Below are 26538 nucleotides of genomic sequence, written 5' to 3' on the forward strand. Positions count from 1 at the left end.
TTGTTCAGGTACAAATGTCAATGCCTATCATTTCAAGTTAAATGAGAGAAGATGCATTTCTAGTTAAAATTAATTAAATTTTATATGCCATAGTAGAATTTCTCTTGTTGCTACAATCTATATATATATATATATATATATATATATATATATTCTAGCTCTAAGATGCCTACTTTAATTAAAAGCGACTTATCTGGGCTGATGTAATCTACTTCGGGGCCTTAAGTATTGCCAGTGCCGTAATAACATTTGCATGAAAATTCTTATTCGTTGAAAGGGGGCTAGTTTTAAAGACCATTAAAGACCACAATACAATATATTTGTGGTCAGAGGGACATTCAGTAGCGTAGAAGCGTTTGCAATGATGCACTGATCAAGAAAATATAGACATTTTTAGCTCCATATAAGTGATAAATTGTGGTACCGATCATTGAAGTATATACATACATTGATACGACAAAAATATGCTGTACTCCTAGTAAAAAGTTACTGCTTAAGGCTATATAATTTTGATATTTTAATCCGGCCATTGCATTCCGGTCTAATAAATTTCTGGTACCAGTAATCTGGTACCAGTAAATGTGTGTCATATTGTATCCACCAAGATTAGCATGAAGTTGTACGATAGTATAATGTTGTTACACGTGTTTAATCCCCCCTTTAAACCCCTGTGAGCGGTTGGTCTTTAAGAAAATCCTTTAGTTTTATTTTATTTCATTGATGAGCCACTTGAATTAAAATTCTACCGTTGTAGCACTTTGAAAAGTTAGAAAGGAAAATTATAGATATTAAGTGGAATTGTTTTACTACTCAGCGCGAATGTTGAGTTCAGCTCCCCCTCATCTCTCGCTTAGTACAGCGTCTGAGATCTGCTGCTGCCAGAGACTTGACTCCTGGAATCTGGAGTGAGAGTCCGTCTTAAGAAACATTTTGAATCTATACTACATAAAAAAAACTAAATGAAAACACACGACTGTTTCTAGACTATAGAATCAAGTGTAATACAGATCAAATTCCCTTCTTCTTTTATTATTACGAGAAAATAAACTCTAAGCACAATCTCTAAATTATCATTTTATTCACCTGTTCTATCTATAACTACCTTTTAAGAAAACAATATTACGTTCTAATTATTTAAAGACCTAATAAATACACTTAAATAGTTACTTCCATATTTATTGTATAAGAATATGATTGTATTTCTTCAATTGTTTCTTCATTGGTATAAAGTATGTTGACTGACTTAAACGTCATTGATCTTAGGTTTTTAACATTAATGAACTCAGGAAAGTATTTAAATATCACATCAAACACTGTAGATTTTCTATGTTTTTCTAGGGCAACTTTATTTCATAGCTAAATATATATACAAATAGTTTGCAACTTTTAAAGTAACTAAACCACGCTAAATATTTTAATTGAAATATTAAGTCAATATAATAATATAGTAAGTACTAAATTCTTTCTGTGAATATATTTCCTGCTTCATAAGTATTCTAAAACATAAAGAAATAAAATTTTAAAACAAATTATATATTACATGATGTTTTAAAACATGGATTTATCCCATCTATGGATGTTTAAACTATTCCAGACCCTGGCTACCCAAACTGCCCCTGGGTGTGGTCATGAAAATGAGAAAGAATGGGCGTTCTAAATTACATTAGCTTTTTAAACCTAAATGCATAAATACAACCTAAGAAAATTGCAAGTTGCATATTAATTGTTAAAGTTGAACTTCATATACATGCATTTTGTAGATTAATTTCTAAAAAAATTCTACAAAATACAATCCAATAATTTTGTAGGTTTAAATAAATATTTCTTGCTGCATTTATGAATATCTGCATACTTTTCTATTACCTATGTTTACGCTACAACAATTGTTCTAACAGCAGCAAAAATAACTGTTTTATAATATCAAATATAACGTGTTTTACTTGAAAAATAAAGGTTTTTCACATCTCATACTAATAAATCTATTTAAATTCAGACATTAGTTAAAATGAAAACCTTCTCTACTATAATAAACAGACCATAAGTTTGCAGTAATTTGTGTGCATATAGATATATACATGGAAGCTGTCTGTATTAAAATTGAGGAACTCGTTTCAAACATATTTTGAGAGGAGAAATCGCAGTAAAGGTAAACACTTGCTGGCTTCAGAACAAGAATTCCAAACTCACATCTTACTGGGCTGAATATACAGAACTTGTACCTAACTAGTTCACATTAACATCTAGAAATTATTGGTATGTTACTTATTGTAATTCTTAATCACGGAGAAATGGTTAAACAGAAGGCTATTACCTCTGAGTATTTTAATGCTATTGTTTTTTTTTTTTTACACAATCTGTGTCTGTACCAATATAAGTGATAGAATGCTACGATAGAGCCTATTTTTTATTAATACGCACAAACAAATAAAACGTAAAGGAAATGTCACAAATTATTAGGGTGAGTTTTGAGGATAATCCAAAATCGTAACGGAAGGAGGAAGCTTCTCGATAACTTCACTTTTTAATTACAAACAACATTGGAATTGATATTGAAAAGAAACGTACAATAAAACAATAAAAAATGTTACCTCTGGGATGACGTATAATTCACGTCTGTGTGAGAACATTACGTAATTTAGTCAAAGTTCTTTTGTAAATTCTAAATTTTTTACTGATAAAATAACACAAATTCAACGAACTGTTCATTATATTTAATCAGTATTTTCTACTCTAATGGCAAGTTAATGTATATTTTCCTGATTCTTTTTTAAGTAACATTTTATTTTATTTCAATGCCAAATAATTCCAGAGAGGTACAGAGAAATGTTAAACTATAGTAATTCATGACCTCTGTAACATTGTGCACAAGTTCTGCACAAATAAAGCTTAAAAATGGAATTTTTAGCTTATAATAATATTTTAATGACAGGAATTTCACTATAATTGAAAGTATTTACCATTAAACATGTAGACTATAGTAAAAAGCCTGACCACTTAGTAATAAATATTATGCCCTAGTCAGAGGAAAATGTTAAAGCATCATCCTCCTTTTTCAATGTTTACTTTCACTCAGTCTAATAAGATACAACAAAACAAAACCAGTTTTAATCTTGTACCCATCATCTCACTTTACATTATATTTCTTTCTAATACGAGTAATTATAAAACTATGTTTTAACATTGATGAGTTCATGAATTTTATTACATTACTTTGACGGGTTCTCCAAATAAATTTCAAAGATTCCTTTTATTGTGAATTTTTTCTCAACAATATTTTTAGGTTAAAGAACCAGTAAATGCCAAAAATAATACTTATGAATAATAATATTAATAAATAATATAAGTAACCCTGATCAGCTAGACAGGTAACACCTTTAGATGGCTTTTAAATTTCAACTGGACAGATTCCTTAAACCTTCAGAGAGGCCACTATGCCTCTATATGTGGTGGGACCGAAAAAACAGAAACTTCTCCTGGCCACCTCTAGCCTCACTTCCGTTTACAGCGCCTTTACTCCGCCCCTCCACCTTCAGAAGAAAAGCTGTTTATCATGCTGGCGATACGCTAAGAGACCTCTTTCCGCAATCGAAGCCTCTCGCACTAGTATTGCGGCTCTCCAGATTATAAAATGTAATGTATGATGCAGTTGGAAAATACCCCGAACAGCTTTTCAATTTGAAACATGTTAGCATCTAATCGAAAAGGGTAGACGTGTGTGCAACGTTTCAAATTGACAGCATAGCTTCATTCCACACTTTTTATCCTCTGCATTTTATTAGTGACCTCCCTCTATATGCAATTGCCATAAGCGGAATAGAATTAGTGAAAGGACCAGTGACTGCATGAAGTGGAAGCAGACTTCATTGCTCCTGGTGTTCCAGAAGTTTATTCTTAAGCTTAATCTGATCATTTATAAAAATATTTTGTCACAGTACCTCTCTTTCTATTGACTTGCTTAAAACAACTGTCACTTGTTCTTAAAAAACTTTTTTTATTTCATTTTAATGTTATTTAATTGTAATTACTGTTTATTCATGTCTATCCTTGATTAGTATTATTGCAGTCAGTTCCTAGCACATTCTGGATAGCTTCTTCACAATTGAATTTCTAAACATATCTGTATGAGTTTCCTTATTTTGTTTTTATTTTACGGTACACTACGATATCGAAGCCTGTGGTCCCTCATACCTCAAAGAAGTGTGGCCTCACAGGTTCAAGATGTTAGGAACATCAAAACGCCGGATCTCTTGATCTGTCCACTATAATGTGATCTAAAAAAGTTGCTGAGGATGCAGTGACTCTCGTTGTTTCATTGAAAATTTGTTCTGTGTTTTTCTTATCCAAGAGTCGTTGAAAGTAATTAGATTCACTCCAGATGTTCAATAATAGAAATCAATATTCATATCGTCTAGAAGAATGACTGAATTGAATGCAAATGCAAAGTTTAAAATGAGAGAGTGAAACAACGCCGAAAGAGAAGTGAACCTAATAAAAATATTTGGAAGTTGTGGCTGTAATATTTAAACAAGATTTACCAATCAGTTGTTTCGAAATATACTTTGTTTCCTCAAAATTCCATGTTAGATTTTGTAATGGTATTTTCCTATGCTGGAATATAAAATTTCCTACTCCCGTCTAAGGATAACAAACAAACCTGAGATATAATGAGAAAAGAAAATAACTTCACGAAAGAAAACAGCATGAGTAGTTATAAAACACGCAGAAGTCATACTAGCCAATGTCAGTAATATAGGTTTTTTGTTCGTCAAGCTTTAACCAATTAAAACAAAGGTATAATTCATTGCCATTATAGAAATGAATGCATATTATTAATGTTGGTTAATGATCTGTTTACACTCAAAATGTCTCTCTACAGGGAGGCCCAAGATATTGCTAAAACTAATTGTGCGAGCAAAGTTTAGGAGCGGTTAGTAAAGAAAACGTGTGCGAGAGCCTAAGAAATGAGACTCCAAGCATGTTCACTATTGCTATCTCTTTATTGTTTTCAGTTGTTCACAAAACTTTTTAATGGTTTAAGTTTTTTGTTTGTATAATTTCGTAAGCAAATTTTAACTAGTAAAATGTGTACACAAAGGATTACAGTATCGTTTGCGACCATGAGCTAAAAAGAATATTTGGATTGATAAAACGTCATCTTAAAAAAAGACATTTGATATCATAAAGTATTACTTGACGTATCAGTCAATGCAATATGCATCTTGATATTCTTTGTTCGGGAATACATCTGTGTAGTTGCGGAGTGAGTTCTCTTGTGTTCTCTTGTGAGTTGAGAGGTTCCAGTGCCGTTTGACACCCCTGGTAAATTTAACGAGCTCTTGAACACTCTCTGCCCGTCTGTTTCTGAATCCTTCAATAGAATGAGGACTCCCAGAATAGGCTACGCGTATAGTGATGTATTTGTTATCATTTATTTGCGGCATCGCGAGTAAATTTGGTAGCCTTCCACAGCTTCCTTCAAATGAATTATATTTACGACAATATTCTTAAATTTTCTGCTATTATAATATAATCCGGTCTTAGCGTTCTTGTTCCATAGTTGACTTTAACTTGTTTCACCATTAAAATATATTACATTAAAAACTTAAAACCAATATTTAATACATTTTATTGTTTTGTGAGGCCTTTCGATATCCAAGATATCTTCTTCAGACACATCACAAAAGTTTTGCATTATGCTTAACAGAAATTGTAAAAAAGATTGAAATAAGAAATAAAGATATTACTAAGCTTACTGTTTAACATGGTTGCAGGATTAAAGATTTAAGCAATTTTTTTTTAAATTGATAAATTATTTAAACATATGGTTTTAAAGCAATAAACAACGTTTATATAAAATAAAAATTATTAGCTGTACTGTATATATTGACAGACTTATGTATCTGTCTTTCCTTTGTACTTTATGTACTTAAATTTTATATACTTCAAACCTCACACCAACTAAGTACACCAACACAGCTACAGTATGGTATATTATTTAACTGTGCATTTTTACATTCCATAATTATTATAAGCTACTGCATATTGCATCGGAGTTGCTTGGTGAAGTGTTCCATCCTGGTCTTTATACCGACTACTGAAATGTATAACCATATTCTACCATACACTATAATAGAAACTGTTTTGCCTTCTGCCTTCAGGACTTAAATACACTGCCATCTTAAAAATTAATTATCCTATTACTAGATAATGGACATGGGAATGACAATTTCCACAAACTAAATACTTATCAAATAGTAGGCTTTTGAACTACCGGTATGCGGCTGGTTTCTCCAGGTACATTTTCCGCCTAAGACAACATATTGAAGGACAACAACATAAAACAGTACAAAGGGTGCTAACTAACATCAATGCTCTGAGCTATAGAAGATATCGTGATCCCCTCACCACCACTCAACTTCTCACAGACCTCACTCTACTTAATTACTCGTTTACGAGGAACTGAATGAGGTGCGGCATTTTTCATCCCCTCAGTACGTCCTACATAATGACGCAACGTCAAATTAAAATAATGTAATTGCAATTTCAATACAATTAAATTTAAATGAATAAAATGTATGTGCAGTTTAACTTACTTAATGACTTTGGAAATGTGTAGATTATTACGTTAATATAACATAATTTCTTAGAAAATATTTGTTCCTAATGTATATATTTTCCATCGCTATATTTTATAATAACAGAAACATGACATTTGAATGTTGGTAGATATCAGTCTTTGAAACGCTCCCCTCTTCAAATGCAAAATCTAATAACAATGTTAACAATCCAAAAATGAAAATAGTTAAACACACGGAAATAAAACACAAAAAGATGAAAAATGTCAACACAAACCCCTTTTGTGGGTCAGAAACAAAGAAACTAATCGTATATCTGTTTCTTTATGTGTGAAACCTAACCATTGTCGTTTATCATAATATTTCAAATAATTTAAAGTTTGGTAAAATTTTACTCACGATCCTGGGAAAGGGAAATGCATATTGATAGGTTTTATAGTATTGAGCACTTTATCACTACCGATATAAAACAAAATATTCGATTCCCATGCTCAAAAAGAAGGCCCTATCTATGTTACAAACGAGCAGACAAAATTTTTAAAAGTCCTTAGAATGTATTGGAACCTCAAGGACAATAAAGATGAGAAGATTCAAAAAAGAACGCGCAGTGAGTTAAATGGGTTAGTGTGGAAAACAGAGAGTTTTCACCGAAAAACTATCCACTACAAGGATCCATAGATATAAAGACGTGTTGTTTAACCCTTCCAACGTGGCTAACGCCTATAGACGGGGAACTGCCGATGCTTTAAACGCGGATAACGTCTACAAACGCAAAAGCTTTACTTTTGAAATGGCGAAGAATTAGTTGTTAAGACTTCCGTAAGAGAGCAGGTTGATGTTCCTTTCGACTGTCGGGACTAGATAAAACGCTTTCTCACCGTTGGTGGACGATGTAACGGTATCTACTAGGGTTGAAAGCAATCGCCGCCATTTTTTGTATGGCCTGTGACGCGGCATACGCCTACAAACGCGTTCGTTTCATTCAGCTGTTTAACTACGCATGTGTTGGTCGTTTGTTGGTTATATTGTCAAACAACGTGTTTTGAATCATTTTGTTGTTATTCTAATAGTGTTTTTAGTTTGCTTTTACTAACATTTAGTATTATTTTTGTTATAATGGCTAATCCAGATGATCCTAATGATTACTACGAACAACGTAGTTTGAGCGCATTTTTGGTATATTATGTGTAATATTTTTTTCCAATTATTTCTTTTGTATTTTATACCAGTTTCACCATACAAGTCCAGTTTATTTATTCTAAATAAATAAGGTTTATAAGTACAATATTTGTTTGATTTCCCTTGTAGGCTATTGTATAAATAAGTTTGTGTTGAATTTCATATTATTACATTTCAAAATCTTATACTGAACTTATTTATTTTTGTGTACTAATTATACAGAAACTTCAGTTACAATGTACTTATTATAAATAACCTGTATAAATGTAATGTAATCTGTCAAATAGTGATTCTATGTACTTTATCCTGCAATGCAGTTTATTCAAAATTTCAAATGTTTTCGTGCGTATAAAATTCTCAAAAATATGTAATATTACATGTATATTATTTTTTATTATAAAGGTAATACCAAGGAATATAAAAAAATTAGCATTGGGAAATTTAAAAAAATATATTTTTTATGTATTAGCGTTTGACAGTAATTTAAATTAGCGCTTTAAAGGGTTAACTGTGTGATAGAGATATGAAAAACAGGTATAAAAACATCCTACACCAGCAGAAGCTTGATGACATTAATCAGGTATTTGCCAATCTGGGGAATGGAAATAAAGCCAGTATCGAAGAAACTTCTTTATTCAGAACTAGTAAGAGAATTAATATTGAATTTATAGAATAAAAGAATGAATTCAACTTTTTATGTCACGAAAATCGTGTAGAATCGGCACTCAATAAAATAAAATGAAGACCTTTTGGTAGTGATAACATATGCATCCAAATGACTTAATCCGTGAGTCCATATGACTCTGATGAAATTACTCATCTTATTAATGAATCATTAAAGAACGGTGTGTTCCCGAAGAGCTGGAAAATGAGTACTCTTAATGCATAGCCAAAATGAACATCCCCTTAAAGTGTCCCATAACCGGGACCAGTCTTGATTTACCAGCTCTATCAAATATTTTGGAAAAGATGGTTACACAAACACAATAAGGATTTATAAAACAATCATTACACATACACTGCCCTAATAAATCCGTTCAGCTATTTAATTGATACGAAAGATACAGGAATGTGTAGTTCACTGTTTAAACTGCACTACTCTCAAGCATTTAATCCCCTCAACCATAAACTTTAATGCGCAAAGATGCTTTTTATGGGTTTTGGAATATATCAATCGAGTGGTTAAAATCATACTTAGGAGACGTAATTTAGGTTACAAACATGGGAAGTGAGACGTCAAATTAATTTGTAAACGGTGAGGTGTGTCTCAGCGAAGTTGTCTTGGAACTATGCTGTTCAACTAATACGACATACCCCGTTGCTTTCAAAGCTGTACAGCTCATCTGTACGCAGATGATTGTCATACGAGCATGCATTAGTGAGACTATTGGTACAATGAATACCGATGTAGCGAACATCAATCAGTACATGGTCGGTTAACAATGGCCTTAAACTCAATATAAGTTAGGTAAGTGCTCTGTCTTTCATCTTGATGAAATGAATAAATGAATAAGTTTGCAAAATTGTATGTTTGAATGAGATGTCTTGTAGTGTGTATGACAAAAATTGTAGCAAGTAAAAAGTAAATATTTGACCTTTGACATGCGTTGTATAATGTTCCGGCATTAAAAAATTGATTTGATCTTGTCCTACACAATGTGCAGCAGGCCCTTGGCTAGGGAGAGGTGGGGGTTAGGCAGAGTGGGAGAGACTGTTAGTTTTCAACTCAGTCAAGCCTCTCGGAGTTGTGCTGCACAGTGAGCTCACCTTCTCTAATTATGCTAAACGAAATGCCCTTGGTAAGCTGATTTATTTTACAGATTTATAAGTCTGCTGTCAGAATGCGCTAAGATCTAGCTCAAGCGCTCACTTGTTTAACCTTTATTTTTATCGCTACCTTCCTAGCGACACAGTATCTCTAATAATTAAGATACGAATCGAAATCAAACCTGGAAAACTGTTCAGTTTAATTTTTTTTCGATGCGATCATGTGTCTCTTCCGAGATGCTGCCAGTTTGCCCACAATGGATAATCTATGCAAGATCCTGACATGTGAAATGATCCGTACTGTATTTGTGCAAGGTGAGCTGCAGTTTTCGATACTACAGTAATCATTTGTGTTGGTGAACTGGTAGTTAAGGTTCCCCTACTTTGGTCCTAAGTTGACCTCCTCGGATAGATGAAATTTTGTATCCTACCATTATTTAGGAATACTGTTTAAAAAATGATTACGGTAATTATTTTTTTTTTTTTTTTTTTTTTGAACTGTCCGATCAGTTTTTATATTGGCCATAGGCTTTATGAATATTTTTCTGAGATGTAAATTGCTCAAAACGACATAAGTTTTTCTAAAAAGCAGTTTGCATAGAAATACTTCCAAAACAGGTATATTTATTTATTATGTATTATATACAATTCGTTTTAAATGTGGATATTTTCAGATTGTTTATGGACTTTCCACTCATCCATGTTTTGAAAGTCATTATGTGTTCTAAGAAAACTCACGATTAAGAATTCTTTCTCTCTTGCTTGTGTAATTCCTATTTAAAGAATAATGATACCATTTTAGGTTTTTTTAAATATAATTTTTCGGTTTAAATTTTACAATATTGTACTTATTAATATTTTATTTTATGTCTAGTCTCTTACGGGTTTCTGGTAATCACCGCACATACAATAACGACGTGTGAATTTCAATTTTAATTAGTTTAATTTTATTATTCATAATGGTTATTATTACATTTTCATACTTATCTATTACAGACAGAACTTCCTCTCTTTATAAGGTCTAACTTAAGATTTTTAGCTAATGTTTTTTCACTTCTTGTGTGTGCCTAGTGCGTATATTATCTACGCATCTCTAAATAACTCCTGGTTTTGTAATTACGACACCTTTTGTTTAATATTCACCCATTAAAAAGAAGATATCATACCTATGCCCTCATCTTAGAGGTAGATATTATTTTCTACTTAGAAAATGATTATTCAATATGTATAGCTGTCACTGTGTAGCTATCATCAGTTTCTCTGATCGGAAATATAGGTATATTATTAATTATTCTTTAAATGGACACTCTTAATATGTTTAAGTATTTTTAGTAAATTATTTTTAGTAGATAATTTTTAGGTACATAGAATATTGACGTGAAAGCCAATTAAATGAGTCCAAGCATTTTATCTAATAACCAAATAGAATCCAAATTGAACTTCTTTAACATATAAGTTGAATTTTTAACGATGAAATCAGTATTTATTACGTATAAACCAATGCGTTTAGACGCTCAAGGCAGGGAGCTTTAGTAGAAGAAATGCATTAGATCTGTTGATATTTTGAGGGTTATATATATTGCAGGTATCACAAGGTAGGCAGGACTTGTGAGGAGTTTATGTAGATCACGGTTTGCCTGAAAACGTTCTTTTTCAGTAGCTTTGGCTCAAAGGACTCTAGATCATTCTTACTCATCATAATACGCTTCTTTAACGTTCAAAGTGACTAGTACAACAGAGCGTAACGTCATGTAAAGTAAGGTTTCACTATTTTTCTCAAACCTAGGGACAGCACAGCTCAAAAATTGGGACTTGGACGGTTACCAGATTTAAACACAAAGTGCAACAAACGTCCTTAATCCTATTATCCTCACAAATCATCTATTCAAATAGAAAAATGTTAAACAAAGGATATTACTTGCAATAGAATATAAAATTAGTTCAATTACAACTATAAGTCGTAACTCGGTGGTAGCAGTATTTGCTTCCTTTGTGTATTCCGAGTTTGTGGATACACAAAAGGTTAAGCACATAGCAGCAGAATGAAAAGCGAATACATTGTGGATTCCCTCGTCAATCGTTATATGTGGTCTTACCGAGTGCACTCTGTACGCTACGATAAATATTCATGATTGAAGTTTTAAAATGTTTTATTTTACTTTTATTCTGTATTTCACACAATATAATAATATTATTGTAATTTATTAATTTTTTTATTGTGCATACATGTATACGATATAAGGGTCGAGATTTACGTAATGTATATAATTATGTACAATTAAATTAAGTAAAGAGTATTTTTACTTTGCAAAACTAACAAAGCGGTAGGGCTTGTACAAAACATTTAATCAATTATAACTTCGCTATTTGATGTTATAATTTGATGTTAATACATTCACAGTATTAACTCTGAATGTATCATACTTCACTTATTACAACATTTATTATATTTATAAAAGAAAATTGTTTTTATGTATGAAAAGAAAAGAAATATACGTATTTTTCTTGTCATTTATTTAATTTACTTGATTTACTATTATAATTTTACTAAATAAAATAAAATAAAATTTTTCCTTCTATAATCTAAGAAAAATAATTTAGTTACAAATAATTGTAATTCTACCTATTCTTGTGAATAAGAAAGGTAGGAATACGCCACTCCATGTGAACAGTAACAAGCCTCGCTCAAATCTTCGCCATAGAAGTACGTTTCTCACACCTTGGTACGTATACATTATCTTAGTCGGTTTAACTAATCAAACTCAACAGTGGCCCCAGAATCAATCGTATCTTAGAGTGGAAGTTAATTACTACGGCCGACAGTAGACAGTGCATAACTATTATTTATATATTTCATTGAGTGGTAAAATAAGAAAATATCAACGTTGGCGTCAGAAATGTAGTTAATTAAAAACCAGCAATTAAAACATGCGCATTTGCTTAAATAGCAGGCAGTAGAAATTATGCTTATCATCTGAAGCTGTTTAAAACAAACACTAACATAAAAGTTATAAAAATGTGCCTACATCCAGATTCCTAAACTCCACAGAACCAATTTATTACATTAATTGTTAATGATTTTAACTCAAGAATTCCTTCACTCTGGCCTAAAACAGTTTAAATTTTACTGAAATCGTCGGAGATGTTCAATCAATTTCTTTGGAAGATTGGATTGAATTTTGATGTATTTCACTGATACGTATATAATGGTTTCACTCTCTGGTTTAAGGGTTCTAAAACACTGTTTTTCACTCCCAAATCTAAAATTGATTAGGAGATTGGAATATATTTAAATGGCTATATCTTATATTAGGAGTATTTATAATGTAACATAAAAATAATTTGGAAATAGCGTCTCTCTTTTCAGCAGGAAATTTCTTATGAAGCCGTGAGTAATTCCTGGTATTATAAATGTTTTTTAACAGGTATATCCTAGAAAAAAGACGATTCCAGTTTAAATGTACGCAATCTTTGGGTATTCGTAGTTTTTATACGTCTGCGGCAGGTACCCCAACTAATGTATAAGTTTCCGGGTTCATAATGCAACAAAACATGTCTTATAAAATTTTAATCTTGAGATATTGCAAGAGAGTAATAGCGTAATACAGGTTTCGACGCAGTGATAACTAGAAAACTCTGATGTTAGTTGTTGGTCTCGGCTGTTTCACAACACAGAGCAAAGACGGCATTAGTTGACACTATGAACAATTTATACAATAATTGCACCAACATAACGTGCAACTGATGGTAATCAGACACTGTACGATTGTATTTCATCTGCGCTGAACTGTTAACAACCATATCCGATCAATTATTAATGAAAGTATAAAACCCGTATATTGTTTGTGTAATATTTGTTCTCGGTTATTGTAACAGGCTGTGACTAAACACTTTATGTAGTGAGCTTTGATATTCATGCAACGTATATATGGACGAAATTATTAGCTCCATAGTAGGATTTACCTCAATCTCTTCGATATGGATACAATTCCTAGATCGACAGAAAATAATCTATCACAATTCAGTATCTATTACGTCCCTCTAATAGAAATAGACCGGCACTACAAGCTTTATTCAGCCATAAGAGTCTTATTATACAGTTAATTGGCCAAAACCTTCAATTAGTTAGTGCGTTATTCCAGATTATTTTCCTTTGGTATTTTTGAACTCATCCGTCATTACTGAAAGCAGAAGGCATCCTTTTAACTGATGTATAAGATTCTTCAACCAGGTAGTAGAAGTATTTACATTAATTTTGTCACTAGTAATGAAACGGACAATGTTTTTCAACATTGTCCACCATGGTAATCTATGGTTAAAATTAGTAATTTAAACTGAACCCTTCATAGTCACACTCATGCGTAAATTATCACTCAAAACCGAATATATTTTTTTTAATTTAAAGTGTAATACCTATACTCTAAGAGTTATTTTTTATACTAGCGAAATAGGTTATAGAAATACATTTAAAATACAATGATTTTTGGTCATTTTGCATATTTTTATATTACGTAACATAATATACAAAATATCACTTTTAACCCTTAAAGCGCCAAACAGTTTCAGCTAAACTCTGGATTAGCGCTCATTTATTATAAAAAATTAAAATTAGATTTTCTCAACGCTAATTTTAATTTCTTTTTTTAGGTAACAAAATAAAACAGAAACTGTAAAAAAATATCTTTTATCATATTTATTGCCCAAAATACACATGATTTACTATGTAGCGTTCCAGCTCCTTTATAAATTTTACCCAATGCTTACTGTTTCCTTTTATTATTATGTATATCAATGATGACATTGCGTGCTTATATGTACTAGAATAGAACTAGAAAATAAGTATATTACATAATACAAAGTTATAATAAAAAATTAAATTTACATGCCAAAAATTTGAAAACCAAATATTTTCCAAATTCTTAGTCCTCTAACGGGTGTTATTTTTATAATAATTACAGAATGGTTTTCAGATGTTTATAGAAGTAAATAAAATATTGTAACACTTATTGGAGTAAAAAACAAGCCTAAATAAAAAAATAAACATAAATGTAGAATTTCGGAACAAGAGCTAAAATACATAATTATAAATATAAGGAGTAAAAATATTTGTACGAGGAAAAAAGACTTTTATCGCCATTCAAGAAACTGTTTATTTCAAAAGTTTATAAATATATAACTTTCATAAAAAGATGATCATATAACACATAAAAACTACACAGTAGTTTACCGATCAACAATTCGCACTGCTTCAACTGGATATGAAGAAGAACACAAGAGCTGCCCGGCGCGCGGCGAGGCAGTGACGTACGCATAAATGCGCTTGCGGCGTTGAGCAATACTACCAAACTGCCAGCTGTTCAACAAAAACCGGTTCAGTATCGATCGTTAAACACAAAGATTGTCACGTGATATGGCACAGCCCCGCTACACTACTGTAACGTACACCCCTCACAGTCTAGCGGACAAACTATGAACTAACAGTGCAAAATAGTAAAAACAAGTATATTGCGCGTCTACGCGCTTACGGCGTTCAGAGCAAAGTCGATCCTCGCGCGCATATGCGCTTACGGCGCTTTAAGGGTTAATAATTATCTCTTGAGTTCGCTTAGGTCTTAGTCTTATAAGGACCATATCGAAACATTTTTAAGATGATTACATGCATGGGGTACTTCGGCTACCAGTCAAAACTGCTAAGTCTCCAGACGTGAATCCGAAACCGGACTGGCGAAATGAACAGATTAACTGTTGATTATACTCCTGAATTCTGTTCTAATATTTGAGTTTATACTTTTAGGTAGATATAGTTAACTTCAATATTTATTATAACGTAGCTCTTTTTATAAGAGAATATAACTAATATTTATTACTATGTGATAATATTTCCAACGGGCGAAGAACTTTGTCCCTGTCTAAACACTGCAGTAACATAGGGTATAGAGACACTCACACAAGAAACCCTGACCCAGCAATGTTATTGCATTCCTTTGACATCTAATCTGAAATAAGTTCAATGTAAAGGAAACTGTTACATTTCAACATTTCAAAAGTCGTATATTTCTTGGCCTTAGCTAATGAATCACTGGAAATGATTGTATTTATAGTTCAATGTCTTAGATCCATATATTTTGGTTCGATATGAAACTTTAAATTGATAGTTTGCTACTCACATTCTTTTACGTTTGGATTTGATGTATCAATATTTTTCAATTGAGGTAGCAATAATAATATAAAAATAGTTTACACTTTTGTACTTAAAATTGGCTTGATACACATCATAATAACACCAGATTATCTTTATTCATAATTTTCAAACCTCTGTACTGGACTTGGAAAACAAGAATAAACTATCAGTATCAAAAAAGATTAAATTCGCTACTTCTCATTGGCAAACTTCACACAGCAAATTACGGTCTGTAAAAGAATAACCATATTCAGACAGAACAAGATTATCACCAGCGGATCACCTTGCACTACACACATGTCTATAGTAACCCGTGACTATAGAGTATTCAAAATCCTTCTTATCAAAAATCTACCACCTCATAATTCCGATCTTTACTCCTGTCTTATATGTCAAAATCTTCGGTACTACAAACTCTAATCTTGGTATGCTGCAAAGTATTCAAAGTCCAAACATTTCTACTGACAATAAATTCTCTTACAAGATGACTACAACAGATGCCTTACAGTAAAGAGAGATGATACAGAGTAGTTGGTTTCGCATAGTACAGACCGGCAATGAAGATGAAAAGAAGAAATATATTTCAGGTAACGATAGAGTTAATATATAATTCAATGAAGTAAGACAGGAGAATCACATATTTTTAATATTTAATAATTATTACAGAGTACATTTACCATGTACTACAATTTAAAATATGTTATATGGCCTATAAAAATTGTAAAAGGTATAATTTTATAATAACCGCTTGAATGTTGATATGTACGACGGATTTAATTTCGCTCGTCTTTACCTCTACAACAAAAACGGTGCTGTAATTGTTTTAGGGACAGAATAGTAAAATAAGGTGGACAATATTCTGACGTTTCTGAATAACCTGGTATTTTTTTCAGTAGAGGATTTTTCTTAAGAACGAAAAGACCTCAGCTATTTTAGTAAAGATCGAAATGAGAGGGTAAAAAAGGATTATCAAATGAAATGATAATCATATTTGTCATATTTTAGTACATTTAAAGTACCATACACCACGTACACACATTTAAAATAATTTTAATCAAACAATTAGCAAACTCTTAAAATTACGGCTTTCAGAATCTTTTTTTTAAATTATCGGACGGTGATATAACTATTACATGCCTGAAGATCGATCTTCAGTATCTCCAGCTGGGAATATATGTCCTAAGGAAAAAAGTTTAACATTTTAACCCTTTTGATACAACCATTTTTACCTCAGTTTTCAACCTTAACCAAAACTAACAAGCCTGAGAGTTCATTCGCTTGGTGTGTGGGTCATATTCAGAAAATTGAAATTTTCCTGTAGTTTTAATTCTTAATTTTAGGCGATTCAATCACATACCCCGTTATCACAGGCCATCACATTTCTGTATTGGAATCCGCTTGCGGATTGCTTACGTCCTGCATGGTCCTTAAGGTCGTATCACACAAAGAACCGTTGTACCTGAGCGAGCGACTGTTGTCCCGGGAGGAGGTATTGCAACGTGGAACCGCCAAGGCTGTCTGCTAAAGTTTCGTAGTCAGGCTTGAAGTCAGGAGGAGGAACTTTTCATGGTTATAAGTTGTACAATGACCTTCCCGCTAGCTTTAAAGAGTACAGTTGTAGCTTATTTGAACTAAATGTTCAAGAGTTTTTATTTGTTGACAACAAACATAGTTAAACAGTTAGTTTATAAGTAGTACACGGTTTTTACACGGATTTTAAACGAGCAATAAGATTGTAATCAACTTATTTAGCCTTTAATCTTGAACTTTAATCATATTTTTTTGTTATTTAGTACTTTTTTAGACCATTGCTTGAACTGTACTGAAAAACAGTAGAGAACTTAGAAACGTAAGTAAATACATTTTTATTTATTAATATAACCCTGGGTTTGTATAATTTTGAAGAACTGTGATTAAATATTTGAAATTACAAGCTTTAAATGAATACTTATATTCAGTAATATTTTAATGAAGTGTTACAACAAGGCTTTAAAGACTGGATTGCATAAAACTTTAAACTGAATTTGTTTTCATATTTAGTTTACAATAAACAGCGTTTACTACAAAGATGAATGTTGCAATAAAGCAGTGGCGCTCGCCGGTGGTAATTATGAGCCCCGCGGTAACGAGAAAATATTGCAAGAAAACATTGCAACTAATGTGCTTTCCAGGCTTGAATACGAAATCACGTAAAAGATTATAAATTTCAATGCTAAACTTTGATAAAAAACTTTATAAATTTAAGCATAATCTTATTAATAGTTTTGAAGATCTTATTAGTTAAACAACAAAGCCATACCTACAAAAAAATTGGCATTTAGAATTATACAACAATGATAGCAATATGTACAAAACTATAACCACATGATAAATAGAGAAATACTATTCATTGAGTATGAAAAAAGTATTAATTTGGCTACAATGTTTAGTGGACCGCTAACATTTTTGTTGCTGTAACTCTGAGATTAAGAATTAAGTTACACCAGTTCTGATTAGCAGACCTAATTAACGCCTGATGTCTGTATCTTTAACAGTTCCTTTAAACGGCACTGGATAAATAGTATAATGAAAGTTGGAGCACGCTTCCCTCGACACAGCGGCTCAGACTGATGTGATGTTATCTTTGATTAACCTACAGAGAGTGAACTCAATCTCCATGCATCTGAAGAAGGAAACAGTGTAGTTCTCTAAAGATTGTTATTGCGCGAAGCATCACATTTACAATGCTACAGAATATGCATTGGACCAATAGTAATAGTGGAAGCTATAATATTAAAACAAAACTAGGCACAGAAGAGAAGTATTCATTGCGATAATAAGTATGCGATCAATGTAATAATACTACATTCAGAAATGTCTTACAACCATTTCATGGTAAAAAATCATGATTAAAATCCTCTAGAACCACTTCGACAGGATATCAATAAATATAACGCTTTCCGATTTGCCAGAAACTATCGCATAAATAGTACTCTAAACCATACTATACCCTATCCGGGAAAAAATCACACCAAATAAGTTTGATAATGTAAAAGTTGGGTAGGCGATGGTTGCGATTTTTTCTCGTGACACAATCTAAAGTCAACCGCAGCCAATGCATTTGATTCAGGTACAATTAAAATATTACAACGAAAAACTAAGTATAGATAGGTCGTTTCACGTGTGAAGAGGTGGGGGAAAGGCAGCGGGACGATCTGTACCGAACTGTTTTATCACTGATTTAAGCATCAGTTATTTATTTCGTTAATATTTTATATCCTAAACTGTCATTTAGTTTTCACCTGAATAAAATTTAAGAATTCCTATGGATTAATTGAATTATTACAAATTAATTTAGTAATAAATAATTAAAAATGTATATTGCAAATTAATAGTTTACTCATACATTAGACTTAAATTTATTCTTATATAATTTTCATTGAAATATACAATAATACATTTATTATCTTGGAATGAAAACCATGAATTCCCAACATACATATTATGTACGTATTCTGTGTTTTACCATTTATATATGTTATAAATTTAATGCTTGTTACTATATAATTAAAGTAATTCACTATAATACTATTATATAATAAATAACGGATAAAAATGTGTTGAGACTAATCTAACATAACCGATCAGAATGAACGACTAAATTAAAGACTAAGTCTGTTCAATCAAAATTGTTATTCTGTATGCTATTTACCGGCATTATGTGTAATATATATTTTTGTGTTTAATTTTAAATTTAATTTAGATTCAATATTTACAGCCCCAGCCTAACTAGTGACTTCCTATTATTACAACCATGCTATATATCGACTAAATTAAACAACAATAGTTTTGTACAAAACTACCAAAAGCGCCTTTTTACATATCCTATTTGCAAATGTGTTATAATAAACTCTTCAAACGATTATATACAACGCGAGTGTGTTCAATAATCACTCTACACTTTAGCCTCGTTTCAGGGAAAGGGTCCATCTTCCGCCATTTCCAGTCTCAACGGAGGTTAGTGCTACTACACACGCCAATTTGTTCGTTTAACAATTTTTGTTATTTCTTTGATACAGTCCACTACTCTTAAATACTTCGAAGTATGTCAAAAATGAGTCTGAATATGAACAAACCTGTTATTTTAGTTCAGTTACTCCCACTAATATTGTCTACAACACAAATACGGCAGTTGCACAGTAAATGTTGCAATGATAATAATAATAATACTTTATTCGTAGTGATAATAAAGTTAAATATATCTAAGTAAGGATAAATATAAACAAAATTTAAAAGTGTTGTGTAAAGTACTTCTTATAAAAGCCTTTTAAAACAAAATACTCTCGTAGAAGTCTTTAACTTTAAAAGTTTAGGCATCTGTCTCATTTTTGTTTTGTGGCACGCTGTTTTAATTTGACAGGCTAACACATATTTTTGAGGGATGTAATTTATTTACTTTAAATGTACTATATGCCTCGTATATTGCAGTGAATATGTACTGTGACCTTTTTGGAAACAAATCAGAAACCTTTTGAAAATGAGTGCCTAGCCGCATCGGCAGTAAACAGACTGGTATTATTTCTAACAATCATACATCTCTCATATCCCACCAGACTAGTTAACGTCATTATGTTAAATTTTTTTAACATTGGTCAGCTTCAGTTAAAAATGGTGCCAGTTGTTTCATGAAGAACAAACAATACTAAATACGTTAAGGGGAGTGATCCACCACTTGTGTGTACCCATGACCTCGCCACCGTTAAGAAAAATCACCGTAATAATCATATATATGGTATATGAATCTGTGATTAAGAAACTTACATAACATAAATTTTGTGCCCAATGAGGACCAAAATTCTTGATTAATGAATTCAAAACAAAGAGAATTGGACAGGCTATAAGGTTTCTTATCCGATACCATGAAGAAGTTGACGACTTTTTAACTACATAGCCTTAGGCAATAAAACGAGTGTTTTTTTGTCAAGGTTAAATAGACAAGACAGTCAATGTATCAAGGTCACCCCGAAAACCAACAAGATCGGTTATATGCATAGGTGGCACAATTTTGTTCAATACTTACTGAAAAGTTTGTAACTGGATATGATAAGTGCTTAATATAAATGCTAGACATGTTAGGAAATAGTTTAAGATATTTGTAATAAGAAAGCTGTAAAAGTTACGTGTAATTTTAATGTTTAAAGGTACAGAATTTTTAACCTCTAATATATATTGTGGTATATTAATTCATTAATAATTACGTTTTTACAGATACTGTCATAGAATAGTCTGAAATTAACAACAATAAGCAAACCTTACAAGATGTAGGTTTATATTAAAAATATCCATTACTCTAGATAGTTGTGGGCTACTGCCAACGTTGCCAAAGATATCTCTTTGTACTATGAGTGAAGTATGAGGTTTATTGACAGGTCAACCGAACATATATCTCCAAGTCAAGATCTATCTCATCGTGTGAGCGCTATTTTTGCTCGACAGTGAACGCTATACCAAAAACCTGACCTAGGAAAGGTATGTAAACTTAATTCACATTATGTGCCAACACAAAATACGGCTCAGAAGATTGACGAGAACTTAACATCAGGTTGATTTACGAAACTGTTTACAACATACCTAAAATATTTTTTATCAATTTGCAGTGATGATTGTGTTCATCAATATTAAATTTTTATCAATATTAATTGAAGCATTAATATTAGTGTTTTAACATCAAGATTCGGTCCGTCCTTAAAATACTCGACAATCGTGTGAATGAATCAATATATAATTATCTACAGATTACCTAATGGTCTTGTGTACATGTACATAGCCCCTGTGGACTCCATATATCAATTAGATATGCAAATGACAATGAGTGTCTCGGTCGATAGTTACTCATTTTAATATCCAATATTAACATAAACTTTTCCTTTGACAATTGAATTAAATGGATTGCATATCAATGCTTACCTAAAATTATGACTATTTCTTATGTCCTTAGTACAAGTGTATAATAAAAAGCCTGTTTTCCCATCGTGTCAGTTTAGTAATTCTCTCATCATATAAGTTGATGTTTTTATGTTAAAATTTTATTAAATAATGATGAACACAATATTATATTGTTCTATTGACATAATTACTTTGAGAAAAAAAATAATAAGAGAATTATACCAATAATGATTCTTAACATAAATATTTGGAGAAAATATAAATGATTTAAAATACATAAAACAGTTATTTAATCATTTCTTCTCAGATTGAGGGACTTTGGCTGGGACTCTTAAGATAGTATTTGGTACTCACTATATAATATATAGTATAGTGTATACTACTATATAGTATATAGTATAGTGTACCTTCACACTAACACATCTAATGTTCACTAGTCAACGGAAGCGGAAGCGTAGATATTTGGTCTATTATAGTGACCAGGATTAGATGTTATCCACTTTAATTTAGAAGCCTTGTACGACAGATGTTAAATACTCAATGCCCTTGAGGACCTTTCATTATTACGGTCAAATAAAGCTTTATCGGAAAGTTGTCTTAAACAGTTACAGTAACTTTTCGATCATGAGCATATTCTCATATAACAGACCACATTCCATCGTCCTTTCCTCTACGACCTTTCTGGAATAACTTCGGTTCCATTATGAACTACAGTAACAATAGCAAAACATTTCAGAATTTAAACTTTTTATTGCCACTTACGATTAAAAAAAGAGTTTAGGCCGTTGAAAGAACAATAGTAATGGATATAGACAAATTCCACAAAATATTAGAATAAATTCATTGTTTGCATACTTAGCCCTTATTTCTCAAATCACTGACATAGGCTGAGTAGATAATAGATAAAATTTAAAAGAAATTAAAACTTACCAAAATTTTAATTTTCCTTTCAAATAAACATAACTAAGAATGTTCTAAATAAGTAGTTTTAAATAATCGTGATAATAAACGTATTAGTAATCCTTGCCATCGTAACAGTCTCTAATCAACATTTATAAATGTTTCCGGACCGATTCGTAAAATGTAATCGATAAGTGTCCTTCAAATGTATACAGTAACGAAATGTCTTCATTAAAAATATCATGTTTTTTTATCAAATAACTTATCCGCAACTTATCCTTTACTTTCTCATTCATTAGCTGAGCCTTTAGCGAAGCCTATCACTCAAGGAAATAGAAACATTTCATTTCTGTCTGTCTGTCAGTCCGTTATCTCAAGAAAAACACTTACCTACAGATTTTCACTTGTGCATGAGGTATAATTTCTGATATGAGGAATACTAAGTTCTATGACGGTGTATGTTACTCCATGGGATTATACTGAGCATTAGCGAATATTTTTATATATTATTATGAGTAACCATGATGCAAGTGAGAAAATAGCAGGATAAATAAATGTGAACCAAACTCCGTGTACTCATTTCAGATATCAGCATATTACATATTAACACATATAGCCTAATTATCCTTATTTTGGTAACTTACTGTATAGATATTTACTTTATACTTTATTACTTAAACCCTAATATTAACCAAACTTAATGGACTGAACTATAATGTATCATCTGACAAGATAAGTCAGGAAATATTTCAGATGTCGATTTTACTTAATAAGTTAAATATAATTTATACATAGATAAGAGTTTGTATATGAGTTTTACAATGGTGCATGTCCAATAATGGAATTTAGCAGAATGTCGTTGGAGCCTATTTCCAGTAGACCCACACAATTTTCTCTTTTGTTTCCGGGGGATATAAACAAACCGTTTCCGTACGATTGTCTGTCGTTATACCTGCAAGTTACAAACACATCTGTGAGTTGTAGAGTTTTGCATTTAACTTCATCTTGTTACTAGAAAGGGCTATCAACCGATAGGATAAAAAGAAAAAGAAAACCACAGCGCTCTTAAAAGATATTAAACAAAGCTCTCCATTGAAAAATACTAAAAGAAATATAAAACATAGAGAGAGATACGTTCCGTACAATCTTCTCTACATGACCATCGTATACCTTTTGATCGGTATTTTACTTATCTTCGTTTATTTTACCCGCTGCACTTTAATGCCTGTCTCGTACAACGCAATTTGAAAAGGCTTAAGTCTTCCCCCTCTGTATACCTTCCTGCATGTGATGACGGGTTTTGCTTACTATCAAACTGTTTAGTAAAATTAGATTAAAACAATTTTGATCATTAGAAATGATCTTAAAAATATATACGTTTATTTAAATTTATTTTTAAATCAAATCTATTAAAATTTTTTGGCTTCTCTTTAATTTAAAACTTAGTTCTTTCATGTATTTTTAACAAGTTAGCAATTTATTTTTATAACATTTTTGAAAATTAAATTGAAATGTAAGTTCATATTACAGTATCATAAATTGTTAAAGCATTTGATAAATATTGATACACGGTGGTTTGGAATACTACTTTATACTGCTTTAGAGTCTTTCTCTTATTTTGAGGTTCAAGCTCGGCAAATATTCCGTTATGTTTTTTTCCCTCTGTAACTCAGAGATATACTCGTATTACTGTTATGGTAGTTGTTTTATCCTAACAATGTATCAGACGAATAAAAATCGGTTGATTGGTTGAGAGGAACATAAAATAGTAAGAGTTTGCTAGCATAAGATATTTAAATATACCCTCTCTTATAATGTAAAATTTAAATTTCTTATCTTTAATGTAAAAATGCCTTGTGTTGCCAGTAAAGCAACATCGTGTGAACTTCTATAGTAATCAAACTATCAATATTTTATTTAAGCTAAATATGATTATTTTATGAATGTTTATCGAAAATTATCAATGTATGATACCATTTGAAAAAAATATTCACTATTAAAAACTACACTATTTTCATACTTGGTACCTAAAACCCTTACCAACCTAACAAGAATTACGTGTTTTAAAATAACTACGTGCAGATCACTTTGCAAACTTTTAACTCTGTTTTTATATAGAAGTCTTCAAAACCCGGCAACACAAGTATAAGTGGGGGAGGCTAGGCTACATGTTGCATTGAGACATTCTACTTTAATATCGTGTTAAGGTGGCAGGAGAGCTGTGCCGAGCGAATGTCCTGAGAGCCGCCCTTTCGTCTCGATGACTGGAGACCAATTTTTACTGTAACATTCTTACACCTGCTAGTGCCTCAGAATAACGGAATTACTAAATAAAGGTTATTTATATTATTTTACATATCCTTATTTGACTTATCACCGAATGCTCATTTTAGATCGAAATTATGTTGCTCCCAAAATAGAAGTTGTAATGAAAAAATTTGATTTATTAGTACAAATAGTAGAAGAATGCTCGGTTAATGATGTTAAGATTAACAGATGAACGATGAAAATTTGCCGAGTTTTACAACCGTTAAATGATTATAAAACATTATTTATTAACCGACAATTCTTATTTAGATGACAAAATGTTTATAAATAAATGTAAGAACTTTAATTATTCTTTTAAATCTTTCACAATATTGCTATATTTGTCGGTATTAGGTTTTATCAACTTCAAACGTCTACCATCTTGAAAGGTGATATAATGATAAAATTCTATTTTTATCTTGATTGGAGAATGTAAGAAAAATAATTTTACCAAAATTAGTTTCTGAAACTAGAAAAAATCTAACCACAGACATGCAATCAACAAAAATAGAAATAACATTGGCTGCTTTTAGCTTGAATCTCCTTTTAATCCATAAAATAATATCCTTAAGTTGATTTAAATAATTTCTACATACTGTATAAAGCTATCTAGCTTAAATAAAGCGAGTTAGGTTATATACTGATTTTGTCGTAATACAATTACCTATTTGTTGCTCGCAAGTACCTATCTGAATCGTGTAATTAGTGGCTTCACTTTCTATACTTTTTCTAGCCTGTACTTACTGACACTGAAGGGTTCAAAATATTAAGAGAATACAAAATAAGATGTAAGAAGTATAGTAAGAATGAAGAGACTCGTAGGAAAGACTCTAAGTGTATCGAATGGTATCCGAACATCCTAGAACTCACACAATTTCAGTGATAATAAAGCACCCGAGATGCGCAAAAGCATTTGTAACAGTAAATAACTAGAGGTCTAAGATTTTAAATTCTCAGATATGTTAGTGGCATCCAGTTATTTTTATCAGGTATTCCCAGATGTACATATAAAATATATACTCAACTAGAAAACAAGCTAGCTGTATAGTAATGTAAAAAAATCAAATAATTTAGAAAATCATTCAATCCATCTCTAATAGCCATATTATTTTATCAGATTGATTCAATTAATTTTTCTTTTAGGTTTTTAACTTTAGTACCTAACTCATTGTATGCCTATTTACACACAAAATGCACCCATAAAACATTTAAAATATAGAGCAGTGTATTAGTTATATTTATAGTTATTATTAAAGTATCCAAAACACCCAATATTAAATTAATTACGAGATATATAAAATTATGATTAATTAGTAATTTAATAGTTATAGTATTTCATAGCAATGGTTTTTGCTGCATCTTACATGTTAGTATTATTTCCTTCATACTAAGATAGTATTGTAAATCTAATTTGTATTCTCCTGTTCCTTACAACTAGGGCACTAACTGCTTTCTGAGTTTTAATCCTGTCACGCGTGACCCCAATTATACGTCCCATTTGCCCGTGTTTTCCAGCTAACATTCAATTTACATACATTTAATCATGGATGAATGAGCACCACCGTCTTTTATTTCTAAAATATACCTTACTCAATATATTGTAAGTAAAATTTGTGTTTGCGTTAAAACAATTCTTTATATAAAGTTAAAAACTGAACAATTGCTCAAAATTGAATCGTTTTGTTTGCAGTTTGTTACATGCTA

This window comes from Homalodisca vitripennis, chromosome 4, assembly GCF_021130785.1.
Source record: "Homalodisca vitripennis isolate AUS2020 chromosome 4, UT_GWSS_2.1, whole genome shotgun sequence".
NCBI lineage: Eukaryota > Metazoa > Arthropoda > Insecta > Hemiptera > Cicadellidae > Homalodisca > Homalodisca vitripennis.